General features: G+C 48.1%; 1 protein-coding gene across 1 annotated transcript in view; it reads right to left on the bottom strand.

Moving 5' to 3' along the window:
- B3GALT5 (beta-1,3-galactosyltransferase 5) overlaps positions 1 to 13009 on the bottom strand; it is a 31467-nt gene extending 18458 nt beyond the window's left edge. Inside the window, exon 1 of the mRNA XM_081301179.1 lies at positions 12838 to 13009. The gene's annotated coding sequence lies outside the window, so the exon portion shown is untranslated. The remainder of the gene's footprint in view (positions 1 to 12837) is intronic.
- Positions 13010 to 21839: the final 8830 nt, after the last annotated feature.

Here is a 21839-nt window from a genome sequence, read left to right as displayed (position 1 = left end):
CGTTCCCTGCGGAGATCTCCTCCTCGACTGAATGAAATCTGCTTGACCATTCACCATCCAGCTCTGGCTTCTCCTCAGCAGGGCAGGGAGAGAACAGGGGACTCCTGCCTGGACGTTCAAGGGCAGCTGTGCTCGGGAGGCTGACAGGCAGAGGTGGGGAATCTGGAACAGCACATGAGCAGCTGGGACCTTGGCTGAGGACACCAGGGGCCCACAGTCCTTATCAGGGCTTAGAGGCCCCTAAGTCCAGCGTCCGTCTCTCTGCAGCCAGGCGACAGGAATGGCCTCTCATCTTGGATCAGGCCATCTCAATCAATCCAACAGTGAAGAAGAGGGCCAGAGACTCACGCAAACGCGACTGCTCTCAGAATCTGTGAATCTAGAGAGGGACAGTCTCTTAAGGAAGACCCCACTCTGTTGGGGATGCCGTGACAAAATATCATAGCCTGGGTGGCTTATGCAACAGATTTACTCCCTTGCAATTTGGGAGGCTGGAGTCTGAGATCAAGGTACAGCATGGCCGGGCTCTGGGAGGGTGGTGTCTCCTCGTTGTCTCCTCACATGGCACAGAGAGAGCTCTTCTTACCAGGGCACTAATCCCTTTGCAGGGGCCCCACCACATGATCTCTATCTACTCACCTCCCAGAGGCCCCTCTCTAAATTCCATCACTTCAGGGGTTAGCTAGGGCTTCAGCCTGTGAATTTAGGGGGAACACAATTCAGTCTGTTGCGCTCCTACTCGGCGCTCAGTCCTGGTGACTCCTCACGGACATCTCCTTGGATTTCCCTCAAGGGTCTGGAGGCCGACTCACCTCCCCTGACCCCTCCTACTGGGGAGCTACACTTGGCCTTACAGTTTCGTGTTCTCTCCTGAACACGAGAAAGTACCCTCACCTGGCCCTGGACTGGATTCCTGAGTGTGCTGTACAGAGTACAGGCTCCACCCTCGCTGCAACTGACCCTGGGCTGAAGCTTTCTCCATTTTCCAGGTGCCTTTACTTGCAACTCCCAACTCATGAGCGTCCAAGGACATAACTCAGCATTTATCTGAAACCTGATAAACCTGAAGTATTCTTTTCTGAATGACCCAAATAACAGCGAACAAGGTCACTGCACAATTTTATGCATAGTGTTAAAAGGAAAAAAAAGTGGCGTCCAGGTCAGGCACAGTGGTGCACACCTGTAATCCCAGTGGCTCAGGAGGCTGAGGCAGGAGGACTGCGAGTTCAAAGCCAGCCTCAGCAACAGCAAGGCCCTAAGCAACTCAATGAGACTCTGTCTCTAAATAAAATACAAAATAGGGCTGGAGTTGTGGCTCAGTGGTGGAGTGTAGATGGGTTAAATCTCCAGTATCCCCCAAAAAAAACATGATGCCCGTAGATTTAGAAAGGTCGATCCACCATGGGATTTTTCAGAAAGCATGCTTTAATCACGCCAATAAGCCAAGAATCAAAGTAGTGGGGTGTTTCTTCTGACTAAAAACAAAAAACCAAACTAATAACACAGCAAAAAAGGATCAGCAGAATGTCATTAGCAGGGCTACTAATAATTCTGTACAACCAACCACGTTAAAAGAATATGAACGTTTTGTAAAAGCTCTTTGGTTGCCCCAGTCTGGTAAAATAAAGGGGGTGTCTTGAGCCACAAATAAAACACCTTAAAAACAAAAACCCAAGCTTCCTCTTAAAGAACACCTCCCAGATTAGTCTGGAATCTGGTGGTTTTCATCAAAGAGCCACAGACGTTGGGCGGCTTGAGTCGGATCCCATAAGGCACTGGGAGGTGACAGGGATTCGGTGTAGAGCCACAGGCTCAGGGGAAGGAACAGAGGGGTAGACCAGGGAGCAGGCCAACACAGACTCCAGCAACGGGAGGTGCCCTCCTTAGGCAGCAGGACAAGGAGACCCAGCTTCCAACTGCCCTGCGAGGAACCGTCCCAACTCCATGGGCTCAAACTCTTCAGAAGGCAATCTTTAAGATGACAGCCCACGCTCTCTTGGCCCCCTGCCCTAGGGCTACACCTGTTCCCTGTCAGTTCCCTGACCTTGGCCATGTTCTTCCCGCCCCGTCGGCCATCTTCTGGGGCCTTCTGCTCAGCCAGCTCTCCTTCCCTGCCAGCTCCTTCACGCCCAGGGCGTCCGCTGCACCATCCTCACCCAACGCCTGGGATGGCGCTTCCTTAGTCTTCACCCACCATCTCCTCGGGCGGTCACCCCAAGGCCTGCTTTCTCTATTTCCACCATGGTGATGTCTGTCGGCGCACAGGACTGGCCCACAGAAGCCAGGCGGAGAGTTTTGAATGTACAGATGAGAGGTGAAGCCTCTCGTGCCTGCAGAAGCCAAACGATGCACCGTAGAGACGTGGAGTGTCCCCTCGTGGAAACCCACACTGGGCTCCTGGGCCTCTGCTCAGGGCCAAGCAGTCGCACAGCCACGCTCAGCCTGTTGGGCATTTGTGATTTCTGCATTTTTCTCAAGATGTCAATGGTTTCTGAGAAGAAAGGGAACCTGGCCCAAGTCCAGTGGAAGGGACACCCTGCCCAAGCTTCGCCCCTGCTGTTGGCACAGAGGATGCTGGCAGGCAATGGGGACGAGGGGCACCAGCAGCCTTCAGAGCCTGTGCCCAGCCGAGAGGCAGCTGCAGGCTTCCCGCAGCAGCGGGGGGCTCTTTTGTCTCACCAGGCCCTTTCTCTTCTCTCTTTTGAAAACGGAATCATGAAAAGCATGCAGAATCCATGAAAGACATGTTTTCAAAGGCTCTTTACTCCAGCTGAGCAAGAAGCGAGCATAAAACGCAGCTCTACCGACCCCACTGTGTACGAGGCAGCCGCAGGACCAGCACCGGAGCCCAGAATTTTCCTGGGAAGGTGTGTTTTACTTGGGAACTGTGCTGAACAGAGAACACAACACTAACAAGGGACCTGCCCATCAGGACAGTTGGGTTGAAGGGGACTATTATTTTTGCCTTTTGATCGGCACCTGCCTTGGCAGGTGGCATTTCTCAAAGGTTGTCACATCTGTGTGAATTTGGCTGGAACAGTTGGGTTCAGCAAACAAGTGTCTGTTTGAAGTCATGGCCTGGTTCCCCCAGCCCGCCTGGCGGCCAGCAGAGACTCTGAGCAGGAGCACATCTAGGAAGTATCGCTGGCCACTGCTCACGTCAAAGCCCACACAGATACGGACCCAGAAATCACATGGAGCCAACTATTTACAGTGGCCAGACGCTTGGACACAAACCAAGCCAACGTGAGGGTGCTTGTTCACCAGGGGTGGCTGTCCAGGTGGGAGGAACCCAATCCTCCGCTCCTCACAAACATGATCCTCCCCTGGTGGCTAGGGCCACCTGATGACAACAGACATAAAGTGAGATGTCCTGCCACAGCACCCTGCCCCGTGGAGATCATCATGACACTGGGCCCCAAGAAGCACTCGGGGTCCAGTGTCATGATGATCCCCAGGGGGCAGGGTGCTACGGGAGGCCACAGACAGACAGCGCCCCTCTTCCCTAACCGAGGACCATCCTCCCCTTTTTAAAACATCCCCAAAGAGGTAGTCTGGCCCCTCACAACCAATCGTGGATTGCTAAATGTCCCCTTTTCTAGTCCAGAAAATCCACTCTGCTCCAAGCACCTTCCAATCCTGCTGAAAGAAGCCACGGCACAAGAGCTCCCACAGGAGGAGTCTGTGAGCTGCCGGCCTGAGAGGTGTCCCGGGTGGGGCAGCAACTGAGGAGCCTGGGAACGCAGGGCACGGAAGAGTGCCAGGCCAGGGACCTCTGCGGGGGTTTCCTCCTAGAAAGGGAACCAGGAAGACTTTGAGTTCTGGGGTGTGAAGAGATTCGGCTGACTGATGTGACAAGATTTGCCACGGTGGTTTGATGTCAGCAAAGGCTGACCTAGCTGTCACCGGGCTGTTCTCACTCTGCAGGGCTTGGCCTCTCCCTTCAGAGGGGCCCGGAGCACACACCCCTTCCTTTTGATGCTCTAGAAGCCACCAGACAGGTAATGGCCTTCTGGGTGGGAGGGGCCTTCCCTCCCCTCCTGCAGGGTTGAAGTGCAGGAGGAAACCTCCCCTCAATGACTGAAAAGGAGGAGGGAGGAGCTACCAGTGCCCCTCTGGTTTAGGACTTTGAAAAAAGTGCAGCCTCCCACGGCACCCTTTCAAAATGTAATTTGGAAAGTCTGTGCTGGCCCCTGGGCACTCAGTCCCACAGTGACCATTCCAGAGACGGAGGGCATCATAACACAGGCCCTCGAGGGAACGCTCTCCCGAGGAACACAGGCACTAGCGAGAAGACACCTGCGGGAGACAGTCGCTGAATGAGAAAGAGCCGGTTCCACTCAGGAGGACAAGGGGTCCCAGCTACACAGCTTTGACACTGTGGGAGCCCGGAAGGCCTTCCACCCGCCTCCTGGGCACGCTCTGTGTGCTATCAGATCCCCAGTCTCCAGGAACCGGGAAGTGCAGACCCAGCAGGAAGGTGCCGGGCCTTTCTCCACAGGCACCTAAAGATGCAAAACTGCAGCAAGCAACCACCCAAGGCCACTCAGACCTCCTCGCCTCCATAGGAAGACAGTGGATGAGGGGGGGCCTCTTGGGAAGTTTTGATTCCAGGATCCACAATTCTACAGAGAAGGAGGAGCTGGTTGGGCCAAGAACCCTGGCTGAAGAAAGGAAATTGTCAAAAGCCGGTGTGCCCACAGCCCCTCAAGGACATGGGCCAGGCCTTCTCTAACCCCAGGGGGCCATCCTCCATGATGCTGGTCCTGGGGCTGGCCAGAGTCAGGAGGGGTCAGGGCCTCTGTCTTCCCTCTGTTCTGTCTTCTCCTGACCAGAGGCACATCTCTTTGCTCAGTTCCTCCATCAGAGCCCCCCAGCAGAGCTCCACACCCTCTCTCACCTCTCTGGGGCAGGGCATGGTCTCTCATTGTTTTTATCCCTGAGATCTTCGTTCTATTAATCATTTAAGAAAGTTGGCATATCTGTAATGGAGTCATTCCTATACATTAAGCACCATTAAGTATTTTAAAGGCACTTTCTCAATGAACTTCACAGTGACTCCATGGGTCATTGCCACCCTGACTTTAAAGATAAGTCACTGAAACTTGGAGACATTGAGCAGAACCTGCCCAGCTGTAAATATCCTGGTATTTGACTGCTGTGGCATATGACAGGTCACCCCCACAGGTGGAATTTTCAGAAAGCCCTTCCTCGGGTCCACAGCATAAAATGTCCCATCCTAATTGTTGGAACAAATTAAGAGAAAACAGAAGGTATAGTCCCAGTCTGAGCAAGAGCCCAAGACGTTGACCCTGAACCTAGAGACCTCTGCTGGGCCAGATTCAAATCTGAGCCGGGCATCGCCAAGAGACTCCACTCAGACTTCCAACCCGGCCAAGCCAGGCCTTCGTCTGCAGATGTGCGTGGTCAACAGCACAACAGCCCGCACCGGACAGCTCAGGGCCCAGAAGGCAGACCTGGGCAGGCGGAGCCAACCCTCGCAACCAGTGGTGGCCAATGCAGCCAACTGAGTGAGAAATGGCAGCTGGCCAGACGGCCATGTCCCTAAATTTCACCTGCTCCCCAAATTCTCCCACCTCTGACCAGCCCCTTCCTCCCATCCAACCCCAGGAGCTCACACCCACATTCCTTTCTCATTGTCCTCCATTTCCAACCTTCTTCCACTTCTCAGGACAGCAACCAAGCGTGACTTTTTCAAAGCCTGTGCCACAATTCCATGACTGTATCTTAAAGTCAACTTAATAAGACCAGATGCTGAAAATGAGACATCAGACAGCACAGGGATCAGGGAAGGTAAAGAGGGGTATGGCCAGAGGTGAGTGCCAGTTCACCACGCAGAAGGGTTCACTGTGGTTCAAAGGGGCTGAAAGCCACCGACAAACCCAGGTAGCCCTGTGCAGTCGGCCCTGCCCACTGATTATAAAGATCTAACCCCAGGCCCAGGGGTCCACCACCGACTCCATTCAAAACCGTCTGACTTGAATCAGGCCCTGAGCCTCTGTTTCCTCAAACAGAAAACATGGAAGGTGATACTTAAAACACAGGATTGCCTAGAGGGCAAAAATAAAACAAACATATTTGAAAGCAATTTTTAAAGCAGGAAGAAGCCCTCTAATGTCAACAGTTCCTACCTTAAATCAACATGTTTGCACACTTGGAACCTTGATTCCAGAACAAAGAGTTCCATCCTGAGAGAGGGATTTCTACGTCGTCACAGGAGGAGACCAGGATCACGGAAGGACTCCTTCACCCACAAGATGGCAAGGACTTCGGTCAGGTTCACTCCAAAGGGCTTCAGGGATGTTTTTATAGTCCTCTTAAGAAAGCAAAGGCTGGGGCTGGGGCTGGGGCTCCGTGGTAGAGCCCTTGCCTAGCACCTGTGAGACCCTGGGTTCAATCCTCAGCACCACATAGAAACAAATGAAGTGTCCATCTACAACTAAACAAATAGTTAAAAGAGAGAAAGAAAGCAAATGCTAATAGAAAACCAATTTCATAATCGCCACTTGTGCATGAATATTGTGCAGGCTACAGCTACTGGTAGCCAGTTCACAGCCTAGGACTTGTCAAAGTGCCCCCCCCCCCACAGCAATATTCTGCTAACCACCTTGAACTTCCAGGTTTCATATACACACTCAAGGAAAGTCAGTGTCATTGCATATAACAATGGCACGAATTTCAACTGACCTTTCCCCCTTGCACTTGGGGGTACCGCAGTTTGGGACTCTACGACAGAAATTCCTTTCCCCCTTGCACCCCTCGTTTCGTGACTCCCTATGACGAAGGGATCAAGGTGCAAGAGCTGGGCAAAGCCGCCCTCAAAACTTCAAGGAGGAAGCTGTCCATATCACTGCCCGCTCTAGATGATCCAGGACAACCTCTCCTGCTACAGCAGAGCCCACTCAGCCCACTAACAGAAAAGCACAATGGCCACTTCCCAGTGGCCACCTCTGGGTCAGGAAAGAAATGGTCTAGAAGGACGGGGTGTTGTATCTGCCTTCCACCCATCCTCAGGAGTACAGGAAGCCCAGGACCTCGCTCAGTGGGACAGAAGCCAGGGAGTGTGCAGATACTTGCTGAATAAATCATCTGAAATGGACAGTTTCAGCCTCCGTACCTGTGAAGTGAAGGCCAGAGCCTCCCAGAACCACTGAGCTCCCGGGCCCTGCCCACCCATTCCTCCCCAGGAGGACACCTCCGTCCCTGGCCTCAGAAGGATCCTCAAGCCCATCCTCTGGGATCCAGGTTTGTGACTGGTGGGAAGCTGACACCTTCCTCATCTGTTCCAATGACAATATGGATTAACAGAGAGCAATGTAAATGGCACTGGTTTTCCTGTTGATGACAGCCACATTTCTGCTTTCGGAGTTATTGCAAAACAGAAATTCACTCCCTGCAAGTGTTTTAAATGCCCTTCCTCGATCACCTGACCTGACTGAGGAATGGATGAGACCCTTCCTCCATCACCTGACCTGACAAGGAATGGATGAGACCCTTCCTCAATCACCCTTCCCATTCTTACTTTCTTTCCATTCCAGACCAAGCTTCCAGAACAGACAGCCTGAGGCCATCACTTGGACTGCCTCCTGCTGAAATCCCACTGAAATCCTGCGTCCACTCACCCCCATTCCTTCTCTGAAACCATGCAACAAAGGTCAGGGAGCAGCTGTGAGTCAGAAGGAGTTAGCCCTGGAATACCCATGGCCTCTTCTCCTGATCTCTCAGGAACGCTGGCCTGTTCTAGACACAGGAATAGGGTGACAGAGAGGACAGAGATTTCTGAGAAGGGCAGAGGCCACAATAGAATAGGACAGAGCCAATGTGGAAGACAGAGCTATGAGGACCAAGGAAAAGTCCAGCAAGGTCTGGGTGGGACGGACTTTGGAGAGTTCAGGGACAGGGCACACAGAGAGAATCTAAAAATCAATGGTTTAGATAAGAAGTGTTCTTCAAAAGCTCCTGTGTGAGAAAAGGTAAAAGTATTCAGAGGAGAAATTATGAGATCATGAGAGCTTAACCTGATCAGTGGATTAATCTGGATTAATTGGGTGGTAACTGTAGGCAGGTAAAAATTGATTAATAGATTAAAAATTTTGATAGGTGTGAAGACCAGCGTCTACCTGTGTGAGCCAGCTTTTCATCACTGTGTCCCAACAACGTGACAAGAACAACTTAGAGGAGGAAAAGTTTATTCTGGCTCCTGGCTTCAGAGGTTCAGTCCATGGAGGGTCCACTCCACAGCCAGGGCCCGGGTGAGGCAGAGGTCACGGCAGAGGGTGTGGTGGAGGATGCTTCAGTTCACGAATCCAGGAAATAGAGAGAGCGTGAGATGTCAGGGGGAAAAGACAAACCCAGAGGCTCACCCCTGGTAACTTCCTTCCTCCAGCCAAACCTACCTGCCTAGAGTTACCACCCAATTAATCCAGATTAACCCACTGATCAGGTTACAGCTCTCATCATCTCCTAACTTCGCCTCTGAATGCTTCTACCTTTTCTCACACAGGAGCTTTTGAAGAACACTTCTTATCTAAACCACAACATTCCACTCTGGCCTCCAAAAGATCACGCCCATCTCACAATGAGAAATGTTTAGTCCATCTCCAAGGTCCCCACAGGCTTAACACTTCAGGCATTGACACAAGTCCAAGTCCAAAGTCTCATCTGAGACTCAAAGGCAAACTTCTGAGAGCCCCAGGGAAACATCAAAAGCAAGTCACATATAACTCATATATGGGCACAGAGTGAACATTTCCACTCCAAAAAGGAGAAATAGGCACATAGAAAGAATGGATAAGACCAAAGGAAGACCAAACTCCATCTGGGCAAACAAGCCCGGTGCTCCACATTCAGCACCCGGGACCCACGGCATCCTGCTAGTCTCTCCCGGAGGCTGCAAAACTCATCCCTGTGGCCTTGCTGGGTGCAGCTCACATGGACTCTCTCTCGGCTTGTTGCTGTGGCTTTCCTCAGCAGACAGTCCACCTTACTGGCATCTCTTCATCTTGCAGGCCTCCACTGCAACAGTGGCTTCCTTCTCAAATGTTGAGAGCCACAGTTTAGTCGGAATGACGCCTGGCATTTTGCTAGAGGGAATGGTTGAAAGGTGATGGTGGCTCTGGGATTAGGGTGGACCCTGCTGGGAATAGGGTGGCTCCAGGATTAGGACGGATTCTGCTGGGATTAGGGCGGATCCTGCTTAGGGCGGATCCTGCTGCCTCGGGCGCCCGTTACTTTGGAGTTCCCAGTTGAGTTCTCGCGGGGATCTGAGAGAATCGGCGCGCGGAGCCCGGTGGAGGCAGTGTGTTCCCGGGAAGTGTGTGTAGAGTGCCGGTGAGAGTTCGGGAATAAAGAGTTGCTGTTTGAACCTACAAGGCTGTGTGGCGGCTCGGTTATTTGTGCCCAGCCAGACTGCGGCACTCAAATCTTAGGCATCCACCTCTCAGGGGCCTCCCAGGCCTTCCTTTGAAATCCAAGTGAAGCCTCATGCCTGCTACCTCCAGCATCCTGCACTCCTGCACCATGTGGATGACACCAAGTTCTGCCACCACCTTGAGCAGCAGCCAGGCCTCCTGGGACCAAGACTACTGTGGCCTCCGACTACCAGGGTGGCTGAGCAGGATGAAACAACTTCCTAGTCCCCACTACACCCCCACCCCAGGCAAGCAGGCTGCTCCCATGTTGTCTTCTCAAAGAGAACTCTTACTTTCATACCCTTGAGTCTACAATGGGTTGATCCTGCCAATTCCTGAGATGCCCTCAAGCCAAATTACCAAATGTCTATATGTAAAGTACTTAGGACCCCTTTAGTGGCTATAAAGTCTTCAGTGACCACACTTTCTTGTGCCCCAGTTTTACATGAATTTTTCTGGCCAAATTGAATGTTTTTAAAATTTTTTTTGCTCTGCTTTCTACTCCTAGTTATCACAGTAAACTTGGCTAAAAGCCACAGCAATCCTTATGCCTAAATGCTAAAAGCTCCTTTGAAATTTCCTTTACCAGATTAATTTGTCCATCTCCTTGAAATTCAGCCTCACAGAAAGTCTCAGGACCCAGGCAAAATGTAGACAATTTCTTTGCCAGAACATAACACGAACGGCCTCTAGTTCATTCCAGTGGTCCTCCTTCTCCTCTGAAAACTCAGGCGCATGGACTTCACTGTCTGTCGGCCCACAGACATTCTGGTCTTCTGAGTCCCTGCAGAATCGCCCGTTAAGCTCTGTACAACACTCTGAGTCTCCTCCAGCCTGCGTCTCCAAACTTGGCCAAACTCTTCCCACAAACTGGCTCCAAATGCTTCTGACCCAGATGGTCGGGCTGGTCACAGCAAAGGCCCCATTTCTTGATACCAATTTTTGTTTTAGTCAGTTTCCCATTACTTGCAAAGGACTTAGATCTGAAAAGAACTTGGAGAGGAGAGGTTTGTTTCAACTCACAGTTTCAGAGGTTCAGTCCACAGTCAGCAAATCCATAGCTCTGGGCCCAAGATGAGGCAGAACATCATGGTGGAAGGGCCTGGTGGGGGAAGCTGCTCAGCTCATGACAGCCAGGAAGCAGAGAGGGGGTGCCAGGGACGAAACCCCAGGGGCCAGCCCCCAGTGGCCTGCTTCCTCAGTCACACCCACCTGTCTATAGTTACCGCTAGTCAATCTATTCCAGTGGATTGATCCCCTACTGGGTCACAGCTCTCACAATCTGATCATTTCACCTCTGAGTATTTTTGCATTGTCTCACACGTGAGCTTCTGGGAACATGCCTCATTTTAACACCATGACACCGTCTTTGGTGTTCTTTGGAAGATGACAGTAAGAGCTGAATGCCTTTTAGAATGTCAGACTGGACACACAGCAGGTGAGACTTTGAAAGATACTACGTGGAGAGAGCCACAAGGCCTGGCTCTGTGAGCTTTATCTCTCATGATCTGTCTTCCTTATGCTTCGGACCAAACTTTTCTTCTTGTGATCATAAATGTCCTTGACTTTTATATGGACTAATTTCTCTTTTCTTTCTCCTCCCTGAATTTTTACTCAAGCTCTCCTATGTGGCCTCTTCTTCCTCCTGCTGGTCTCTCTGCTTGGCTGACATGTCTCCCTTACCCACAGCTATGATCATGCATCCAGCAGCCTCAATCCTACTCTCCTTGGCACCCTTTGCCAACCTCACATCTACAGATCCAAAGGGCATCCCAGGAACACCTCAAATCCCGCTCCTCCTTTCAGGAAGAAGGGCCTAGACTCCACCAAGTGACATACGCAGCAGACCCGCCCATTCCCACCACCTCTGCTTGCAGCCCTCAGACTCACCCTCCACTCCCGCCCTCACCTCCGCTCCTGCCTCCGGGCTGCCAGTCAGAACGGCTCCCTCCACAAGTCTGACAGTGTCGCCCCAACACTGAAACTTCCCATCGACAGCCCCTCGGCCCACAGCGCAGACACTCCACTGAGCCTCGAGCTAAAGTCCTCTCAACACACCATCTTGTTTCACACTTCGGGACTGTTTTCTGTGTCCTGACTGCCCCAGGTCTACCCCGTAGTCTCCTCTTAATCCCCTTGAGCCACCTCAAACTTTGCCCCGTCAATGAAATCTGCCTGACATCTCCCCTAAAAGTAGGCTTGACCAGCATTCCTCTCCATGGCACCAACCAGACTCCTGGTATATACACACCTCTGTGTTGTCCATCATGTCATAGACAACTGGTTGACATCTCTCTTCTTCACTGCAAGTGGCTTAGGCACAGAAATTGTGTTATGACATTTATTTAAATCTCAACACTCCATACAGTACATATCACATAATAGATGCTCAATAAAAATTTACTGGGTGAATTAACGGATACTTACTGTTGAGGACTGAATTGTGTTCCCCTCAAATTCATATGCCAAAGGCCTAACTCCCAGCACCTCCCTACGTGATCCTATTTGGTGGCTGATATAATTTGTTAAAAGAGGTCACACTGGAGGGGAGCGCTTGTCCAATAGGACTGGTATCCTTTTAATTAGGGGAACACACAGAATGCCAGGTGGAGATGACAGCAGAGATGGGGGAGTCATTTCCTCTGACAGAGCCTTCCTTGTACGACCCAGCAGACACCTGCTCCAGACCTCTGGCCCCCAGAACTGTGAGACGAGACATTTCCATTGAAGCCACCAGTCTGTGCCGATTTGTTACAGCAGCCCTAACAAACCCATACACTTGTGAAATTCAATGAAATTGAGCGATTTGATAAATGGCTCACAGCAGTCATGACCCGAATATCTTCTGCGAACTTTCTAAGCAGCGACTTCAACAGCACATTCCATTCCGTCGGGAAGCGCTTCCTCCCTTCTCTAGGAATATTTTTAAAGAAAAAAAAAAAAAGTGGGTTTTTTCCCCCACAATAAGCTTTCTTCATCAGGTTTGTACTTGTGTCTAGAAACACTCTACGGAGAGTGACAGTCATCAAAGAGAAGACAAACGGTTAAATTAAAGCCACCAAGACAGCTGGGAGCTATTTCCAGAGGCTGAGTCTCCACCCTTTCCCCGACAGTTCCTGTCTGGTCTCACCTCCCAGGACGGACTGCTCACCTTGGCCACCTCAGCCAGCCACAGCTTTGCGCTGATCCACACAAACTACCTTCCCGCAGCCAAGCGAGCCCGGCCCGACTCAGTGGGCTCTGAAGAAAGACAACACTAACATGCAGACGTCACCCAGAGGAACGCAAGTCACCTCCATGGGTCTTTCCCTGTTTCTCACTTGAAAGCACAAAGCCAGCACAGATGCCACCAACCGAGGCCGGAAGTCGGGAGAGAGGTAGAGGGAGGGAGACAGACTTCACTCACCTGGGTCTCCAAGTCCCCATTCCCAGCAGTTCTGAGTGAGTCCCGGAGGTGGCAGGCACGTGGCTGAGACGGTCAAAGGGGGTATTGACAGAGCTCAGACTCTGGTGTGCAAAACACTGCCCCTCCAGCGCTGGGCCTCCTGTGGGATCTGCCTCCAGCTCCACTCACACACAACTCCCTCCAGATCTGGCTGCAAAGACATTGCTTTTCCTAAGATAACTTTGGCAGGAAATCCACAGATTCTAATGTGACATGATTCACAGCTATAACGTATGACACTTTTTCAAAGCTCGTTAAAATTGTTAAACATTGATAGGTTTGTTGGAGAGTCCTCCTGTTTCATTTAAAGACGCCTCTTAATTTTTTCACAGGTATCTGGCTTTGAGGGCTGGTTGTTACAGAACAGGCTCCACTGTTTTCCCATAAAAACAAAACTGCGATTTGCTCTACGATTTTATTGAAGATACATATTCTACTCGAATTTTAAACATCAGGTGGGAAAACAAAATTCCAAGTTTATACGAAAATAAGTGTCTATACGAAAATAAGCACTATTTCCATGTTCAAGTCATTTTCTTTTTAAACCAACATTGCCATTATAACTGCATGCACTTCTGCACATCAACAGAGCTGTACGCAGATTGCAGGGGAAACGTGCCGTCAACTAGTCACAAGCAATAAATTGGGAATTCCTGGGAATCAACACTGAAAACTCCCAACCACTTAGAAAGGAAGAAAATTAACTATGAGATCAAAGGAAAAACTAAATGTGCAATAACATTATTTATAAAATAAAGCAAATAAGAATACTAGGTCTATTCCCTTTGATGCATTCAAAATTACTTTTAGAGGTAAATGCATAGCCTTAAATGTTTTCTTTCTTTCTTCTCATTTTCTTTTCTTTTGTTTTTCTTTCTTTCTTTTGTTCTTTCTTTCTTTTTTTTGGATACTATGTGTTCAACACAGAGGTGCTTTATCACATCCCATCCCATTTCATTTTTATATGAGGCGGAGTCTTGTTAAATTCTCTAGGATGACCTCAAACCTAACGATCCTCCTGCCCCAGCCACCTCAGTAGAAGGGATCACAGGCCTGCACCGCCGTGCCCAGCTTAAGTATTTTCATTATTCAAAAATAAAATGACCAAGCTGTTGAAGAATTTAGAAAACAAAAATTATAGAAAACAGCAGTAACACTAAGACTGAAAGTAGGATGAAGTTAATTCAAATATTAAAACAAAATATTTCTGACATCTATAGACACTCACACTCTCTAGAACTGGACCCAGTGCTGTGACCCGATGACCACAGACAGCCAAGGGTCTGCAGGGCAGTGTCACTGGGAGGTGCAGAGGCTGTGGGAGGCGGCCCAGCAGGAGTCCTGAGGTCTAAGGCCAACTGCCCTGGCAAGGGATCAGAGGACCTGGCCTGTCCCCTCTCTCTATTCCAGTTCAAGACACGACTGTTTGCTCCTGCACGTGTCCCTCTGTGATGTGCCACCCTTGCCAGAGGCCAAGCCAATGAGGCCACTGGATCTGGGTCTGGAACTTCCGAAACTGTGAGCTAACTTATAAAGTTATAAAGTTAGTTCTCTTATAAAGTTAGTTGTCTCATGTACTTTGTTGCAGTGACATGAAACTAACACAGCAACCACAGTAAGAACTCAGGCAACGATCTGGACAGTCCCTAAGACTTCTGTGATTTCATCTGTTTGACTTGTGAAGCCTGAAGTCCCCTTCTCACATCTTCTCAGGATGTAACTCCTCCCTGTGGTCCCCTTCAGTCCACTGTGCACGGCAACATTTGTGATTTCCCCTCCAAAATACTGCAATTCAAAGAAAGTGATGAAAGGTCAAGTTCTTCCATCTTTGAAGCGGCACCGACATGGCTGTGTGTGCGCCAGCGAGGTCAGAATTTGCTCCAGGAAATGTGTCCTGTGGCACTATTTTGTGCCACAAGAAGTGGCCCGCTAAGGTACAGGGGTGGCCTAGTTACCATCAACCTCTAGAAGGAGAGACACTGCAGTGGCAAGAGTGGGACAATGTCTAGGAACAAACAATGAAGGACAAAGAAAGTAATTCAGAACACAGGAGGCCAGACGGGGGAGGGGAGGTGGGGAGGACGCCTGAAGGCACTGCGGTGGGCGCTGACATGGCCCTTCCTGCGAACCCGGCGCTGTTCCGAGAGCTCCGGCTTTAAGGCTTCTGGTCTAGCCCTCCCGGTGCAGCCAGGAGGAAGGGGCTGATGCCCTCTTACACGGGGAAGAAACCGTGGGGCAGTGCCAGCCTGGCCCCAGGGCAACTTCATGGGCAAAGACAGACCCTGCAGTCAGGTGACGGTGCCCCGGAGTCGGCACCCCTGACCTTACGGCCCACTCCCTTCCCAGCCTCCCAGAGACACGTCCCAGGGACCAGAGGAGCCTCGAGAAGACAAAGGGAGCCATCGGTAGGGAGCCTACAGAAGTCTGGAGACCAGAAGCTCCCCGGCCAGACACAGCCTCGGCCAAGTTATGTGGTTAGATCCAAGAAGCAGATGCCAATCCTTCAGGAAGGAGATAGGAAGGGGACCATGGCAGCTGGCTTAAGTGAAATCCCTCTCCACGGAACCAAGGGCCAAGGTGAGCGCAAGACTTGGGATAAGGAAGACAGTGGGAAGGAGTAGAGCTGTCTGTCCAACCTGAGTGCAGGACAAACCTGGGAAGTACTGTGGATAATCATGAGGGGAGAGGGGAGGAGAAATAAATGACAATGAGTGGCTCCCCAGAAACATTTAGACATGGGTTTTTCCAAACTGTAAACAACAGCAAAAATGTAAAAGTGCATTTTTACACAAACTGCTTCAGAAAAAGAGAATACTCAATATCAGGCAAGGGCAGCAAAAGAAAACTCTACACAATACCTCTTTTGAGCACAAAAAGAATGTCCCTAAATAACTGACAAGATATTTGTTAATAACTGTACGAAAGGAGGTAAAAAGCACATAATCATCACAAAAGATGCATCAAAAATGAATCAATAAAATTCAGCATTCATAATAAAAAAGGGAACTTTCTTGAATTGACTACAGGTATCCACCAAACACCTAAAATGAACATCACACTGAAGGGCAGGATTTATAGGCATCACTGCCAAAGACAAAGACGGACTGAGACACTGTCACACACTGAATGTGGAAAAGCCAAGGTGACAACGGAAGGCCACCTGTGATTGAGGCTGGGATCCCGGACAGGAAAAGGATGTTATCAGGAAAACTCAACAGTCAACAAGGTTGCAGGGTAAGAACATCAAGGATATCGTATCCATGTGAATTTCCCAATCTCAATAACTGAACAATGATTATCTGGGGGAAATTCAGTGAGAAGTACAGAGGAATACCTCGGTTCGATGCTTACGACTTTTCTGTAAGTCTAGAATTATTTTCAAATACAAAAGTTTTTAAAAAAATTAATAAAAATCCCACTCATAAGAGCACCAAGAACTAAAGACATCTAGAATGAAATCTTACAAAAGATACACTGGTTTACAAGATGCTATTGAAAGATATTTAACAATAAAATAAATACAAGATAAATATAATAAAATATAAATAAATGGAAATGTGTATTTATAAGTATAGATATGTATAAAATAAAATAAAGTTAAAATATAATAACAACTATGTTATAGCAATATAATTAATAATAAGTAAAACAGACATGCACTATGTATAGAAATAACGTGTTCATCAACAAAGCAACTCAATATCATGAAGATGTCATTTTTGCACATGCCCAAAACATGAGGAAGAATGACTAAAAAGAACAAGGTGAGGAAACTTATCTTACCAACTCAAGACACTGAATCATAAAGACGGAACAATGAAAGCAATGTGGTATTGGATCAGAAACCAACACAGGACACCATGACATGACACAAGAGAGTTCCAGAAACAGACAAGTTTATTAACTCAACTTGCTGACTGAACCTGAAATTCAGATACAGAACGAAAATCCGAAGATGGCTAAATGCATCACTTTAAAAAAACAAAGAGGAAGCTGAGGCAGGAGGATCTCAAGTTCAAGGCCAGCCTCAGCCATAAAAAGTAAAAAGGACCAAGAATAGAGCCCAGGCAGAGGACCCCTGGGTTCCATCCCCAGTACCAAAAAAGAAAAGGAAGACCAAGAGGGGAAAGTTGATCTGTGCAACAAGACTTATAGCTTCTTCCTTGTAGTCTTCTATGAGTCTTGACATATATCCATCAAGTCAACAGTGAGGTACAGGCAAAAATACCAACGCTGCGAACTAAAACGTGTTTTAAAAATCCATCTGTTGAAATTCCAACCCAATGTGACTGCATTTGGAGACAGTTTTTAGGCTGCAATTAAGGTTAGGCAAGGTCACAGAAAAGGAAGTGAAGTGCTAACCTGACAGGGACACTGTCAGGTGGCCATCTGCAACCAGAAGAGGCCCTCACCAGAAGCAAACTGGGCTGACCCCTGGTCTGAGGCTTATGCAGCCTGTGACCATGACAAGATACGTTTCCACTGTTGCAGTCACCTCGTCGGTGGCATTTTGTTACAGCAGTGTAAGCTGACCAAGATAATCATAAAATAGGATAAACAGCCCCAAAATAGATCCACACTGCTTTAGGCAGCTTACCAAAAGGCCTGGCAAGAAAAATTTTAGAGGGGGAAAAGTTTATTTGATGCTCACAGTTTCAAGGGTCTCAGTTACAGGTGGTCAACTCCACGGCTCTAGGCCCAAGGGGAGGCAGAACATCAGGGCAGAAAGGTGGAGAGGAGGACAGCAGCTCAGGACATGGCACCAAAAAGTAGAGAGAGCTCTGCTCACCAGGGACAAAATACACACCCCAAAGGCACACCCCCAGGGACCTGTGTCTTCCAGCCACACCCCCTGCCTACATTTTCCACCCAGGTAATCCTTATCAGTGACAATACACTGGTTATGGTGTATGGACGGACAGGCAGGACACCAAGACAGCAGGAGACAGTTTTATTTGGCTGCAACCAGGTCCAGGGGGCACGGCTTTTGCTGTAATTAATCAATCCCCCTGAACCCCGAGTTCAGGGAGTTTCAGAGTTTTATACCCAGCATGTAAGGGGAGGGGCTCAGAAGTTCACAGTCTGCAGAAGTTCACATAAAAGCAGCTTTTTCTCTCACTGTTCTGGGCACGTTAACCCTTTAAGGACCACCCCTGAGAAGGGGGGAGCTTCTTCTCAGCTCTCTCTCCTCCCGCTGCCAGCTGTTACCATGAGCCCAATTGTAACTTATCTTAGAAATGTAGACTCTCTGTGAAGCCCAGCTCAAGGCCAGAGCCTTGTTAAAGGATTTGTCTTTTTTTATCACATTTTGCATTTGCAAACACACTTCTACAAACCACCATACTGGATACATGTTTGTGAAATCAAGTAACCAGGCGTTCAGCACCTGGAGTGCCAATTTCTTCCTGGCCTGTGGCCAAGTAAAATACAGCAACAGAAAAATAGGAAGTTCTACTACATTGCACTTTTTTGTAGAGACTCTTTTTCTTATAGTCTTAAAATCATCTATGGTGAAGGTTTCTGGAGAAGCTCAGTTAAGATTTTGTGTGTGTATGTGTGTGGAGGAGGGGTGCCACTGCAGCTAGGCTTAGGCTCTCGTCATCTAATTATTTCACTTCTAAACTTCCTTGTGATTATCTCACACATGACCTTTTAGGGGACACCTCATATCCAAACCATAACACCCCCACGTGTGACAGATGGCATTGCACATCAACAGGATTACTGAATTAATGATCTGAGATTACTGGCTATTCATATGGAAAAATTATATTTGAATCCCTACACACAACCCACAACACACCAAAAGTAAATCAAAAGCAGGCTAAAAACCTAAACAGGATAAGCAAGATTTACAACTTCTAGAAGAAAACATTCAAGATGATCTTTAAAACCTTAGCACGGAAAATAATTTCTTAAGACAAAAGGCTTTTTTGTTTAGAAAAAGCACAAACCATAAAGTAATACTTAACAAATTTCATCAAATTAAAACTGAGAAGCAAGTATTCAATAAAATGTAAAAACACAAGCCACAGACAAGGAGAATGAAAGTGCAATTTATATTACTAAAATGAAGGCTCAAAAATCTCTAAATGAACTACTACAAATTGATAAGAAAAAGACACCACAAATAGAAAATGAACAAAGCACATGAGCAGCCATTCACCGGAAAGGAAGCCTGTGTGTGTGTGTGTGTGTGTGTGTGTGTGTGTGTGTGTAGACAATCACTAGAATCAGGCAAATACATCTTAAAACAATGAGATCCTAATCCACACCCATCATATTAACAAGAATTTAAAGATGCTATAATTGTAGGTGTTGGGGAAGTTGTGGAGACCAGGCACCAAGGGATTGAATTATACAGTGGGTGGGGCTATAAATTGGTAGAACCCCCCATGAGAAAGCATTCCTCCCCTTTCAGAGCTAGGACAGATGGAGACACACGTGCCCTTGTACCTAATCCTTGTCGGGTAGTTCACAGGGGGCAAAGGAGACATGCACAGGGATGTTTATACAGCAGGTTTACATTCAAAATGGAAGTCTTCTAAGCATTCATAGCAAAAAACAGTTGAGCCAACTGAGGCACAACCCTGCAAAGACAGTGAGGGAACTAGAGCTGTGTCTCCACATGGATCCATTCCCAAAACAGTGAACGAGGATCCAGCGGAGTGTGAGCGAGCTACAGTAACAAACACAGCTTGGTGGTGGCCCCAAACAGACACCAAGACCAGTGGAGTAGAAGACACTGAGGCAACCCCATACTGATGTCATCTGACACCCCAAAAGGTGCCAAAAACATACGTGGGGAAAAAGATAGCTTTTTAATTAATGATGCCGGAGAAACCAGATATTCAAACATCGAAGAATGAAACTGGACCCCATCCCTCACCTTGCCAAAAAATCAACTCAAAATGGGTGGAAGACCTAGGAATTAGATCAGACACACAGCAACGACTGGAGGAAAATGTAGGCCCAACACTGCAGGGAGTTGGCACAGGAACTGACTTCCTCCTAAAATGCAAGAAATAAAACCAAGAATCAAAAAGTGGGAAGGCACCAAATGAAAACCCTCTGCACAGCCAAGGAAACAGGAGCATGAAGAGGGAGCCTACACCTGGGAAAAGATCCTGGCCACCTGCTCCCGAGACAGGGATTAAGGTCCTGAACCCACACAGAACTCAGAAAACCTAATGCCAAAAACCCCAATTAATAAATGGGCAAAAGAACCAAACAGACACTTCCCAAAAGAAGAAATACAGTGGCCAACAAATCTATGGAAACAAATGCTCAATATCTGTAGCAATCAGCGAAATAAACTAAGACTTTGTCTCACTCCAGTCAGAATGGCAATGATCAAGAACACAAGCAATAACAAATCCTGGTGAGGATGAGGGGGAAAGGTGCGTTGTTGGTGGGACCGCCTACCACCACTTCGGAAAGCAGTGTGGAGATTGCTCCAAAACTACCAACGTCTGACCACCAGCTATCCCACTCCTTAGCATATGTCAAAAGAACTAAAATCAGCACATTACTGTAGCAATACAGTCCCATCAAGGTTTACAGCGGCTCATTCCACAATAGCCAAGTTAAGAACCAGCCCAACAGATGAGTGGCTTAAGGAAATGTGGCATATATACACACTGGCATTTTACTAAGCCATAAAGAAGAATGACATTATGTCACTTGCTGGTAGCTAGAAGGAAATGGAGAGCATGCTAAGCAAAATAAACTAGCCTCCGTCAAGGGTCTAATGTTTTCTCTCCTATGGAAGCTAGACCAAAATAAAGGGGGAAATTAGAAGGAACCCCATGAAACAGAAGAGAGATCAGTCGAGCAGAGGAGGAAGGGGACTGAGAGGAGGAACCTCGGAATGAAACAGACGTTTGTGTCCCTATAATAAATATTCCACAGTGAATGGCACATTTACATATATCCATAATGCACTAAAGTAAAAAAAAAAAACTACAAACAAACAGGAGAAAGATGGGGGGATAGTGGAAAAGGGACAGGGCAGGGAGGAGAGAGGAGGGCCGGGCACTGAAGTGGAGCTCACCATAGTCCAGGCACATACAGTTACGTCAAAATGAACCCTAACAGCAGGCATCCCACTAATGCACTAATAAAGATTGTTCAAACAAAAAGAATTTCCACATTGTGGCTCAAAACAATAAAGAGACAGAATGAGACCATTAGAAAACTGGAAAAGTAGAAAACAATCACATAATTAATCATAATGAATTCACATGGGAAAGATCAGGGGCAATCAGGAATAGTGACAAAGGGTAGGAGAGGCAGGGGATCTGGAGGTGACAGGGGGCTCCAAGGATGCTTTACTGCTGTCTCGTCTGTTTAAATCGGAAGCAGGAGTGGCAGATATTGGGACTTAGCAGAGCCAGGATGTGCTCCCACGTGACTCAGCTGTTACTCTCTGATTGTTCCACAGGAAACTCTTTTATCATTTGAAAAAAAATGACTTTAATGTCTCCAAGCTACACCCTGAATTTAAGGGCAACGTGAAACCTGACTGTACCTTGAAAACAACTTTTAATTAAATTATAGGAAAAACAAGTAGAGTCTCAATTCACCAATAATAGTGATCCAGGATGCCCAATCGCCTCCCTCTCCTCATACCCTCGGGACACAGAAAAGCGTTTTAACCATGATACCCAATAAACAAAGCTCTGTGAGGAAAACAAATAAAACTCACATAAAATAAAAAGCAATGAAGGACAACTCACTTAAACTATCTCCAAAAGACCAGCCAAACATGCCCTTTTAAAATATATCCGGCAGAGAGAGCTGAGCAAATGTGCAGAAAGACCACAGAAAGGCAGGCGTCAGTCAGCTTCCTGGGGTTGGGACAAAACACCGGACAAAATCAGCTTACAGGGGGACATTTGGGCTTAGGGCTTTTGTTAATTTATTCTTTTTGGATATACACAATAACAGAGTGTATTTTGACA

The sequence above is a fragment of the Spermophilus citellus genome (genome assembly GCF_964194105.1).
Source record: "Spermophilus citellus genome assembly, chromosome: 7".
In the NCBI taxonomy this organism is placed as follows: Eukaryota; Metazoa; Chordata; class Mammalia; order Rodentia; family Sciuridae; genus Spermophilus; species Spermophilus citellus.
This window is presented reverse-complemented; position numbering and strand designations above follow the sequence as displayed.